The sequence below is a fragment of the Sus scrofa genome, chromosome 3 (assembly GCF_000003025.6).
Source record: "Sus scrofa isolate TJ Tabasco breed Duroc chromosome 3, Sscrofa11.1, whole genome shotgun sequence".
NCBI lineage: Eukaryota > Metazoa > Chordata > Mammalia > Artiodactyla > Suidae > Sus > Sus scrofa.
Window position 1 is genome coordinate 59,334,977 of NC_010445.4, and position 13,125 is coordinate 59,348,101.

The following is a 13,125-nucleotide window of genomic DNA, read 5'->3' on the forward strand; positions in this document are numbered from 1 at the left end:
AAGGATCTGGCATTGATGAGAGCTGTGGTGTAGGTTGCAGATGCAGCTCGGATATGGCGTTGCTGTGGCTCTGGTGCAGGCCGGCGGCTACAGCTCCCATTCAACCCCCAGCCTGGGAACCTCCATATTCTGCAGGTGTGGCCCTAAAAAGAAAGAGGGAGGGGAGAACTTTTGGACCATGAGTTAGGGCCACGTAGGTGTCAGGGACGAGAAAGGGGAGGGGGGGATGGAGAGCAGGTCCTGTGAGGCGTGAGAGAGAAGGAACGTGTCCTCAGGAGAGTCTCACCTGAGCAGGTGGTCAAATTAGAAGCCTGAGAGGCACCTAGGGAGGGGCCCAAGGCCAACTGAAGGGCCAAGGATGGGTTAAAGTTAATGTCGGGGGGCAAGCTGAGATGCCAGTGGTTGGAGGGAGGGTTGGTGAGCAGAGGGCAATGTTGGGGCTGATTGAGCCTAAGCAGGCAAAGGCCCCTCCTCCTCCTGCCGCTGCCCTCCCAGACCTGCTCGCTCAGCTTATTCTAGTGGCAGCTATGACAGGCGACCAAAGGCTGACAGAGGTTTCTGGCCCTGTCCCTTCCGGGGGTGCACCTATTGCTACAGCTTCAGAGGCTGTGACAGATCTCCCTGCATCACCCTGAAGGTAGGTACGAAGCTTGGTGTGTAGTGTGTGTTTTTCTGGAGGGTAGCACCCTAGCTTTCTATAGATTCTCCAAGGGTTGGGTTGAAGCTGAAAGTTGAGGTTGGCTTTCTCTGGTCTCTTGGGTAAAGTCCACAAGCCGGCACCACCCTGCTCCTCTCTGCCTCTGCTGGGTGGGGGCAGGGGGCTGTGCTTCAGCCCCCTGCACACTGCCTTTCCCTGTTCTGGAACTTCCCTGTTCATCTCAACAGATTTGGTTCAGACACAGTGCTGCTTGTAACACTTGAATGACAACCCCTCTTCCCTGGCTCCTTGAATGGAGACACTTTTCGCTTATTTTTATTTTTATTTTTTTTGGCTTTTTGTTTTTTTAGGGCCACATCCGCAGCATATGGAGGTTCCCAGGCTAGGGGGTCTAATCAGAGTTGCAGCTACTGGCCTACGCCACAGCCACAGCAACGCCAGATTCTTAACCCACTGAGCTAGGCCTCATGGTTCCTAGTTGGAATGGTTTCCGCTACACCACGATGGCAACTCCACTTTTTGCTTTTTGCTGCTTTGTAAGATCAGTCCTACCTACCTCCCCAGCCTCAGCTCTTCCATTTTCCCCACAGACTCACTCACACGAAATTTCTCCCCACGGTTCCACCATGACCAGGCCCCAGGTGGCCCATTCTACACTCTGCTGAGTTAAGGAAATTCCCAAGTTGGGAAAAGTTTAGATCTTTACTGTCCTTACAGAATATGACAGGGAGGGAACTCTTAAATATAGCAAAGCTGGAAAGAAAGAAAAGGAAAGAAAGAAAGAGAGAGAAAGAAAGAAAGAAAGAGAGAGAGAGAGAGAGAGAGAGAGAGGGAGGGAGGGAGGGAGGGAGGGAGGAAGAGAGAGAAAAAGAGAAAGAGAGAGAAAGAAGGAAGGAACAAAAGAAAGAGGGAAAGAAAGAGGAGTTACCTCTGTGGCCAAACGGGATCAGTGGTGTCTCGGAGCACTGGGACATAGGTTCAATCCCCGGCCCAGCACCGTGGGTTAGGGATTTGTTAATGCCACAACCGCAGCTTAGGTCATAACTGTGGCTCAGATCTGATCCCTGGCCTGGGAACGCCATATGCTTCAAGGGTAGACAAAATAAGAAAGAAAGAAAGGATAAAGGACTCTTATGTGGGAGTTCCCATTGTGGCGCATTGGAAACAAATCTGACTAGGAACCATGAGATTGCAGGTTTGATCCCTGGCCTTGGTCAGTGGGTTAAGGATCTGGTGTTGTCGTGAGCTGTGGTGTAGGTCACAGACGCGGCTTGGATCTGGCATTGCTGTGGCTGTGGCCTAGGCCGGTAGCAACAGCTCCAATTAGACCCCTAGCCCAGGAACCTCCATATGCTGCAGGAGAGGCCCTAAAAAGAAAAAAATAAAAGGACTCCTATGTGTATACTTCAAAAATTTTTACCATCCCCCCCAAATCCACTCTGGTCATCTCTGCAACCAGCAATCCTCACAGGCGGTGCAAGCACCCTGTCCTCCCTCCAGACCCCAGCCCTCTCTTTCCACCTCAGCTCTTATCATAGGGCTCACCAGCGCTCCTTTAGCTGTCTTTAAATGTGATGGATTAACCCCCTGCCCAGATTCCACCCTATGGAGAACCCAGCATGTATCCCAGAAGCAGGAAGCCTGGGCGAGGTGGGGGCAGGGTGACTTACAATGGCACCTGGCTTCTTTCTAGTCTCAAACAGGCTCTTTCTTACCTGGGGCTGTGCACTTGCCTTTCTTCTGCTGGAACATTCCAGTCCCCTGCCTCCCTTTTCCTTGGGGCCATAGCTTAAGTGACCCTCGGCAGGGGTCCCAGACCGGGGAAGTTAGTCCCTCTCACGCTCTCCCGGCTTCCACCAAAATGAAATCTGCAGGGACATTTCGGGCTAGACTGTGGCCTCCCACTCAACTGGAAGAGCTCTAAACGGGTAGCCACTGTGTCTGTCCGGTTCACTGCCAAATCTCAAGTGCCCAACCCACAGCCTGGCACATCACAGCCTCTCAAAAAATATTTGCTGTAGCTGCATATTCAAATCTTACTCATTCTTCACCCCCTGCTCAAAGCCCCCACGGACCTGCAAACAGCCTTGGTGTCTCTCCTCTGAAGCGCCCATGGCTCGCTCCCTTCCTGCCACTGGACACCAGCTACCAGCCCCAGCACAGTGTCCTGAGGCCCCTTCCCTGTTTATCCGCTTCTCAAAATGCAAACGGTACCTCTTCTCTGGGCACCTTTGACCCTGCCCTCACCCTACTGGGTCCTTTCCTCTGTTTACCCTAATAAGTAGAGAGGGGGGTGTCTATTCCTCCCCTCATCTCCCAGCGCTCCATCACCCCCAACACCTTAACCCCCCATCCTTGGCCAGATGTAATCTGGTTCTGCTTAGGCTTCCTGCTCTTCCAGCTGGAGAGCAGGCATCTCTCGTTCCCGTTGCTTCCTTGTTCTTTTCTCTCAGGACTGGTAAGCAGAAAGCATATGGAAACCAACCGCACTGGCCTTCCACCTCCCTTTAGGAGGGAGAGACCCATTGCTGCAACTGGCGGATGTGTCTCTGTCCACACATCCTTCCTTGATGGGTGTGGAGGGCCCTGAGATCATCATCCCCACCTTCACCCACAGATAAGCTGAGACTGGAGCGGAAATGGATGCTGGGCCCTGGGCCAAAGCCATCTAATTTTGTAGAGGACCAAAGCCCTCAGTGCACCGCCCCGACCCCCCACCCCTGACGCTATAGGGACCTGAGCAGTTGTTCCACGGGAAAGGGCGACCCCTGGTGGCGAGAAATAACGTGGCGGCCTGTCCCTTATCTCTAGACTCTCTGTCGGGGGGAAGGGGCGTGGCCTGTAGGACGACAGACTTCGGCTCAATTCACTTGTTTGTTTTTTCTTTGTCTTTTTAGGGCCACACCCCTGGGCCTACGGAGGTTTCTAGACTAAGGATCCAATGGGAGCTATAGCTGCCCGCCCACACCGCAGACAGAGCAAGGCCAGATTCCAGCCGCATCTGCAACCTACACCAGGGCTCCTGGCAACGCGGAATCCCACTGAGCAAGGCCAGGGATCAAACCTGCATCGTCATGGATACTAGTCGGATTCATTTCCACTGAGCCACAACAGGAACTCCTTAATCTACTTGTTGACGCAAGGACCTTGCTTTGAAAAATCAGCAGAAATCTGTGAAGTCCTATACAAATGCAAGATTTTTAAAATATGAACAAAATATGGAACTTAAAGATAAATTCAACTCTAATTCCACTAATTTTTATGAAATTTTTATGAAAAACATTTATGTGCCAAGAATATCTCTAACAAAATGGGAATCTTGCAGTGGTGTCAGGATGTGTAACCCATATAGGTACAGGTTTCCCATGAATAGAACATGCATTTTCCAAGGCCCGGAAGGGGAAAAGAACCCCAGTTTTGGTGCACCTCACCCTTAGACACATTCCCTGTAATGACTTAATAACACTGCCCTGTGACTTTTTTTTTTTGTCTTTTTGCCTTTTCTAGGGCTGCTCTCACAGCATATGGAGGTTCCCAGGCCTATGCCAGAGCCACAGCAATGCTGGATCTGAGGCGAGTCTGCGACCTACACCACAGCTCACGGCAACGCCAGATCCTTAACCCACTGAGCAAGGGCAGGGATCGAACCCACAACCTCATGGTTCCTAGTTGGATTCGTTAACCACTGAGCCACGACGGGAACTCCTGCCCTGTGACTTTAACTACACCCTACTGGCTGGATTTTCAGGAAGCAGGGGTAAGCATTCAATGGCTTTGGCATAACACAAGCAAGTCACACAGGCTCTTACTGATTCAAGAGTCTGGTGCTAAGTCGTGGAATGCAAGAGAGAACAGGGATGGGTCAAGTGCTGTCTCCAACTTTTTATGGCACCTATCTCTTGGCTCTAGGGGCAGAGGGGCTACTCAACAAAATGTGGTTGTCTTAATAGAAACACTCGGAAAACCAAGCCTTTGAGAACTTCCCCAGGCATCAGTAACCAGTTAATATGAACCCTACTCTGGTTCCCAAAGGGAATTTGGGTGTTCTACTTTGAATATCCTTTCTGGAGTTCTTTCTAATTGTTCCAAGATGAAATGGACTATTACTTGAAAGCAGCTGGTTTCTACCTGACCACAGAATAAAATCTCGCTGACATTAATTACAGGGTCATGGCTATACCTTCATAAACTAGGTATTTTTTCTACCCACCTTGATGATTAGGGATATGACAGTATACGGCCAGAGCAGAACATGTAAAAGATGAAAATGGGGTTGGAGACAGAAAGTCCAATGTGCAGCTGGCCATGTGGTGTCACTGCTCCTGATACAGGTGTAACCTGAATCCTCACTTGGGAGCCAGAAATCAGCTGAGAAGAGGCCTCAGGAGAGAGCCTGCCCTGGCCCTGGAGGGTGGATGAAGTGGGGCCTCAGCACCGCTTATCCCACCAAGCAGGCTGGACCCTTGAGTTCCTGACCAGCACTGAGGGGTTTGGGTAAGTCCTTTCTGCGGTGTCTCAGTGGATCCTTAGGCAACCTGGGAAGTTAGTTCTGACGCTTGACGCTGACATGTGAGCAGAGCACTTTGAGAGAGAGCAAATTGAATGAGAGTGCCCTCGTTATTACTTCCTGGCAGCTCCTCAGCCCTATCTGGCTCTGCCATATACAATGATACCTGGGCGCAAGGAGCGGTCAGACACCGTGGACCGAACATTCGGACCTACACCGGAAGACCCTGGCTTTCCCTGGGCTTCTTCAGGAGACCTGCAGGCTGCACAGAGACCTAACAAGTTGAGTCCTGCCTCAGGGTGGGGGCTGCTCCTCCCTTTAGGAAAAGAGAGTTCCTTGCAGACGATGGGGAAAAGGGTCAAGGAGGCACCCTCTGCGTCCCTCCAAGCGTCTGGCCCGAGCCCCCACTTGCCATCCCCCTTCCCTGGCAGCCCCAGCAGGGTCGGGAGGGCGGGGCGGAGCTCAGGATCGCGGAGTAGGGCGCGGGCTGGCGACCCCACGGTTGAGCCCTGCGTGAGGAGGCTGGGAGCTGTATCACGGGGAGAGAGGCCCCTAATTTCCCAGGGCAGGTGAGACCCCGCCCAGTTCTGGGGATCCCACCCCTCCAGAGGTTCCCTTCCGGTCAGGAGCTCCACCCTCCCCGAGGCTCCGCCCCGCAGCCTGCTGCCTGCTGGGATTTGTAGTTCGTGGTGACGGGACTAAAACGGTCAGCGTGTCTGTCTCTGGATCGCAGAGTGTGTATGTGCGCGTGTGCGTGTCTGTCTGTCTATCTGTCTCTCGCAGGGATCGCAGAGTGCCAGTGTGTGTCTCGCAGGGATCCTGTAGGCTGCCGCTCTGGAGGCCCCGCCCCGCGATCCACGCCTGCTGGGATTTGTAGTTCGAGATGGGGTTGGGGCTTGGGTGGGATCTTGGGGTGTCATCCTTATTCCTGCTTTTCCCTGCGAGCCCTGGATCTGTCTGAACAGTGGGCCTGGCGCGGGGTCGCATCTCCGGCCTAGCTCCCGCTGGCCCTTCTCGCAGGCCGGACGCCCCCCAGGACGTGTCTGCCGGCTCCTGCAGGACCAGAGGCTAGATGCTCAAACTGAGAGGCTCGAACAAGGACGCACTCTGACAGGGGTGGAAGGGAGGGAGAGAAAGCCAGAGAGAGGAGTTGGCCTGGGAGGCGCAGCCCAGGCTTGGTGGGTGAGGCTGGGTTAGGTGACTGCCCAGAGCTCTTTCAGTTCTTGAGTTTGTGATCATAGTTGTCTCAAAGGGATAACCACACCCCTTCAGGACTGGCTAGACATCTTAGAGCTAATTAATGACCCTACGGGATTGACAGATAAAATTTTTATTTGCCAGATTTAGCAAACTTACAGAAGGAGCCCTTACAGAGAGAGAGGAAGGCTCTTGTAACCAAGAAAACCAAGAAATGGGGGCATCTCCATAGGTTTGCTTTGAGGATCAAGTACAGGGTGCTTTTTTGCAGGGGAGGGAAGTGTAAACTATAAAGCCCAGGGCATGGGTGAGGTGTTATCATCCACGGGATATGAACTCTGGGGCACTGGGGAAAGGGCACTGGGCCTTCGGGAGCTCTGCTTTAAAGGGGAAGATGCACTTTCTGTAGTTAGGTAAGATGTCCCCACAAGGAGAAGTTGGGTAATAGGTACATGGAACTTCTCTATACAATTTTTTTTTTTTTTTTTTTTGTCTATTATCTTTTCAGGGCTGCAGCCCCAGCATATGGAGGTTCCCAGCCTAGGGATCCAATCTGAACTGTAGCTGCTGGCCTATGCCACAGCCACAGCAACACGGGATCCAAGCCATGTCTGTGACCTACACCATAGCTCACGGCAGTGCCAGATCCCCAACCCACTGAGATAGGCCAGGAATGGAACTTGTATCCTCATGGATACTAGTCGGGTTCATTAACCACTGAGCCACGACAGGAACTCCTCCATACAATTTTTTAATTTATTTTAATTTTTTTGTCTTTTTGTCCTTTTTAGGGCAGCATTGGTGGCATGTGGAGATTCCCAGGCTAGGGGTCTAATTGGAGCTGTAGCTGCCAGCTTATGCTGGAGCCACAGCAACGCCAGATCTGAGCCGAGTCTGTGACCTACACCACAGCTCATGGCAACACTGGATCCTTAACCCACTGAGCGAGGCCAGGGATCAAACTGGCAACCCCATGGTTCCTAGTCGGATTTGTTTCCACTGCGCCACAATGGGAACTCCCTACAATTTTTTTAAAGTGGGGTGCAAATGAGTCAAGGCTAGCCTTGCCACTCAAAGGTTCCAAAGCCCTTTTCTGTTTGTTGACAACTTTATTGAGTGTACAATTCAGTGTTTTCTAGTATTTTCAGAGTTGTGAAACCATCACCACAATCTAACTTTAGAACGTTTTCATCACCCCCAAAAGAAACCTGTACTGATTAGCAGTCACCCCCTAAAATCCCCATCCCCTCTGACCATAGGCGACAACTAATTGACTTCCTGATCTTATAGATTTGCCTATTCTGAACATTTCTTTCTTCTTCTTTTTTTTTTTTTTCCCACACCAATGGCCTGGGTCTGAAGTGCTTGGTCCAGGGACTGACCCCAAGCCACAGCTGCAGGCTATGCCCCAGCTGCAGCAACACCAGATCCTTAACCCATTGTGCCACAGTGGGAACTCCTGGACATTTCCTGTAAATGAAATCATATAATTTGTGGTATTTTTTTGTGACCGGCTTCTTTCACTTAGCATGATGTTTTAAAAATTCAGATTGTAGCACATATCAGTACTCTGCACATTTTTTGTTTTTGTTTCTCAGGCTGCACACGCAGCATATGGAGGTTCCCAGGCTAGGGGTCCAATCAGAGCTGCAGCTGCCAGCCTATGCCACAGCCAGAGCAATGCCAGATCTGAGCCGCTTCTGCGACGTACACCACAGCTCACAGCAACACCAGATCCTTAAACCAATGAGTAAGGCCAGGGATCGAACTTGCAACCTCATGGTTCCTAATGGGATTCGTTTCCGCTGCGCAAGGATGGGAACTCATACTCTGTACAATTTTTGTAATGTCTTGGGAGTCTAATTATTTTGAAATAAAACTTTTTTTCCCCCCAAAGTACAGTATCTAGAGAATGAGCAGAGGCAGCCCCTTATGTGTGAAGGACTCAGAAGTATTATTAGCATTTGGTGCTGAGAGCAGGATGGGCCTTGGTGGAGGAGGAGGGAGAGCAGGGCCTGGGAGAGGAGGGGCTCCTGTCTCAGCCCAGCTGCACCTCAGGAGGCCCTGTGCAGTCTTGGCTGGGAGCAGAGGCATGGGGTCCTACTACCTGGCTCTGCCATTTCCTAAGGGTGTCCTGGAGCCAGTTACTCTGACCCCACTTTGCCTGCATTTCCTCATCTGTAAAATGAGAGTAAAGTGAGGATCTACTTTATTATATTTTTTTGGTATCAATAGATTATTTATTTATTTTTATTCTTTTTTTGAGATTCAATGATTTTTATGTTTTTCCATTATAGTTGATTTACAGTGTTCTGTCAGTTTTCTACTGTACAGCAGAGTGACCCATTTACACATATATCTGTCATTTTTTTTCTCACATTATCCTCCATCAATTCTCCATCACAAGTGACTAGATATAGTTCCCAGTGCTATACAGCAGGATCTCATTGCTTATCCATTCCAAATGCAATAGTTTGCATCTACTAACCCCAGACTCCCAGTCCATCCCACTCCCTCCCCCACCCCTTGGAACCACAAGTCTGTTCTCCAAGTCCATGATTTTCTTTTCGTGGAAAGGTTCATTTGTGCTGTATATTAGATTCCAGATATAAGTGATATCATATGGTAATTGTCTTTCTCTTTCTGACTTACTTCACTTGAGTCTCTAGTTCCATCCATGCTGCTGCAAATAGCATTACTTTGTTCTTTTTTATGGCTCAGTAGTATTCCATTGTGTATATATACCACATCTTCTTAATCCATTCATCTTTTGATGGACATTTAGGTTGTTTCCATGTCTTGGCTATTGTGAATAGTTCTGCAATGAACATATGAGTGCATGTACCTTTTTCAAAGAAAGTTTTGTCTGGATATATGCTCAAGAGTAGGATATCTGAGTCGTAAGGTAGTTCTATACTTAGTTTTCTGAAGTGCCTCCATACTGTTTTCCATAGTGTTTATACCAATTTACATTCCCACCAACAGTGTAGGAGGGTACATTTTCCCCACACCCTTTCCAGCATTTGTTATTTGTTGACTTGTTAGTGATGGCCATTCTGACAGGCGTGAGGTGGTATCTCATAGTAGGTTTTTGTTTTGGGGGGTGGTCTTTTTTTAATTTTAGGGCCATACCTGTGGCATAAGGAAGTTCCCAGGCCAGGGATCCAATCATAGCTGTAGCTGCTGGCCTATGCCATAGCCACAGCAATGCCAGATCCAAGACACATCTGTGACCTACACCACAGCTCATGGCAACGCCAGATCCTCAATCCACTGAGCCAGGCGAGGGATTGAACCTGCATCCTCATGGGTGCTAGTTGGATTCATTTCTGCTGAGGTCATGGTGGGAATTCCCTTTCATAATAGTATCAATTTGCACTTCTCTAATAAATAGTGATGTTGAGCATTTTTTCATGTGCTTGTTGGCAGAGGATCTACTTTAGACAAAGGTAAAAGGGAGGATTAGGTGAGAAAATCATATGAAAGACAGTACCTGGCATACGACGCCAACACTCAAAAGTGTTAGCTCTTATCATGACCTTACAATGGTGCTGAGAACCCGGTGTGACCCTGGCCTTGAAAGGGTAAACTTGTCCTCTCATGTCCTCCTTGGGGCCAGCCTCTGCTGCCCCAATCACTCAGTGCCCTCCCCACCACCACAATGCTCCATTTGAGCTTCTCCTGGACTGATTGTTCATGCTCTATTAAACAGTCCCATTTTCCCAACAGGTCACCAAGGAATTCCCAGGTGTCACCGTCCAGGACACCTCTGAGCACCCAGAAATGACTGAAAGGAAACTTCTTTTTTGGCCATGCCTGTGGCATGTGGAAATTTCCAGGCCAGGGATCATCGAACCCATGCCACAGCTGCCACCTGAGCCACAGCATTGACAATGTCAGTTCCTTAACCCGCTGCACCACCAAAGAATTCCAAAACCAAACTTTCTAATTGTGAGCTTTATTCAGAAAATATGGCCATCCTTGGAGTTCCCTAATGGCCTAGCAGTTAAGGATTCTGCACTGTCACTGCTGTAGCTCTGGTTACAGCTGTGGCACAGGTTCGATCCCTGGCCTGGGAACTTCCACATGCCTCAGGTGCAGCCAAAAAATTCAAACAAGCAAACAAACAAAAAAACCAAAGAGACAGAAAATATGGCTATCCAGACTCCTGGATATTCCTCAGAGCAGCTGAAATGATCTAGAAAAATTCACTATAGGTCATACTTAAAGGCTAGCAGCATCCTGAGTCAATGCTTTCAAAAGAATGTTTTTGGGACTCTGTGATATGGGAATATTTAGAACCCTGTCAGCACCCCCCGGGCCAAGGAAATGCAGCAGCTCAGGCTGACGTGCCCCTTTGGATGGGAGTCAGAGGAACCAGAAGGGACTCCTTGTTTAGTGCCTGCCATTTACAAGTGGCAAACAGTTCTCATTATGCCTCAGTGGGTTAAGAACCTGACATAGTGTCCATGAGGATGTGGGTTCGATCCCTGGCCTCTTTTAGTGGGTTAAGGATCTGGCATTGCCACAAGCTGCTGTGTAAGTCACAGGTGTAGCTCGAATCCCATGCAGCTGTGGCTGTGGCCTGCAACTCCAATTCAACCTATAGCCCAGGAATTTCCATATGTTGCAGGTGTGGCCCTAAAAAGAAAAAAGAAAAAAAAACAAAAAACAAAAAAACCTCTATACAGATGGGAAACAGGTTGAGACGGCCTTATGGCAGAGGAGTTAGAAACCAGGTTGGGACGGAGTTCCCGTCGTGGCGCAGTGGTTAACGAATCCGACTAGGAACCATGAGGTTGCGGGTTCGGTCCCTGCCCTTGCTCAGTAGGTTAATGATCCAGCGTTGCCGTGAGCTGTGGTGTAGGTTGCAGATGTGGCTCGGATCCTGAGTTGCTGTGGCTCTGGCGTAGGCCAGTGGCTACAGCTCCGTTTCGACCCCTAGCCTGGGAACCTCCATATGCTGCGGGAGCGGCCGAAAGAAATAGCAAAAAGACAAAAAAGAAACCAGGTTGGGAACTTAGGGAGAATCATTTGCAATTTCAGGAAATTCTTGGCCCTGGAAATCAGCCCATAGCTTGGTTCCATGGAAAGCAGGCCATTTGGGTAGTCCCAGACCTTGGCCAGAGCTCAGAAGTCAGTCTCTGATGCCTCCCTCTCCTGGTTTCTTTCAGTCAGATATTGTCTTAGCAGTAGGAGTTTATTGGGAGTGTCTGTTGTGCCTCAGAGGTCATGAACCCAACTAGTGTCTGTGAGGATGCAGGTTCAATCCCTGGGTTAAGGATCTGGTGTTGCCGTGAGCTGTGGTGTAAGTCACAGATGCAGCTTGGATCTGGCGTTGCAGCCCTTAAAAAAAAAAAGAAGTAGGAACTTATTAATAATAATGACAATGGCACCCTGTATGTGTCTAAACCTTCATTCTTTTTTTTTTCTTTTCTTTTTTTTTTTAGGGCCACACCCGAGGCATATGGAAATTCCCAGGCCAGGGGTCAAATCGGAGCTGGAGCTGCTGGTCTACACCAGAGCCACAGCAACATGAGATCTGAGACACATCTGTGACCTACACCACAGCTCACGGCAATGTTGGATCCCCAACCCACTGAGCAAGGCCAGGGATCGAACCCACATACTCATGGATACCAGTGGGGTTTGTTTCTACCTCATCACAACAGGAACTCCTTAGACCTTCATTCTTTTCAAAGAGCCTTCCATAGGTCATCTCATTGGATCCTCACAACCCCTCAAGGTAGGAGGGCTGGGGTAATTGTCCTCACTTCACATGTAGTTGGTTCAGAAGGTTCAAGTGACTTTCCCAAGGTGACAGAGGCTAGACAGTACTAGAATTTGAGGATTTTTCTTTCGTGTGTGTGTGTGTGTGTGTGTGTGTGTGTGTGTGTGTGTGTGTCTTTTGTCTATCGAGGGCATCTGAAGCATATGGAGGTTCCCAGGCTGGAGGTCGAAACGGACCTGTAGCCGCTGGCCTACACCACAGCCACAGCAAGGTGGGATCTGAGCCATGTCTGTGACCTACGCCATAGCTCACGGCAATGCTGGATCCTTAACCCACTGAGCAAGACCAAAGATTGAACCCGCAATCTCATGGTTCTTAGTCAGATTCGTTAACCACTGAGCCACGACGGGAACTCCTCTAATTTGTTAATTCATTCAGTTAAAAACATTTTTTTTTCCCAGCTGCGCTGGAGGACCATGGAAATTTCTGGGTCAGGGACCAAATCCGAGCTGCAACTACAGCCTACCCCACAGCTGTGGCAGCACCAGATCCCTAACTCACTGAAAGAGGCCAAGTATGGAATACGAATCCTTACTAGACTACGTCAGGTCCTTAACCTCCCGAGTCACAATGGAAACTACTTTTTTTTCTTTTTTTTAACGTCTATGACCTACTGGGTGCTCTGCTGGGTGCTGGAGTCACAAGGATGACCTGATATGGTCCTTGGGCTGTAGGATCTACCATGTGATGGGAAAGGCACACGTGTAAAATAAGTAGTGGCGAGGGAACTTTCTGGGGTGGTGGCAGTGTTTTATATCTTGGCAGTGATGTGGGTTATATGGGTGTTTGCATATGTCGAAACTCATGGAAATGTACATTTACGATTTGTGCATTTCATTGTAAATTTCACCCTTAAAATGCAGAAAATGGGAATGCTCTGGGAGGGCTATGCCTAGCGGGTCTTGGAGGAGCTCAGCTGTCCAGATGTGGACCAGGGGCTGACTAGGCTGCCAATGAATACAGTTCTATCTT

The 13,125-nt window shown here is 49.5% G+C and overlaps 1 protein-coding gene across 1 annotated transcript in view; it reads left to right on the plus strand.

The window, feature by feature from the left end:
* The window catches only part of CAPG (capping actin protein, gelsolin like), a 31,373-nt gene continuing 18,754 nt past the window's right edge, over window positions 507-13,125 (plus strand). Inside the window, exons 1-2 of the mRNA XM_021087297.1 lie at window positions 507-637; window positions 4,990-5,152. The gene's annotated coding sequence lies outside the window, so the exon portion shown is untranslated. The remainder of the gene's footprint in view (window positions 638-4,989; window positions 5,153-13,125) is intronic.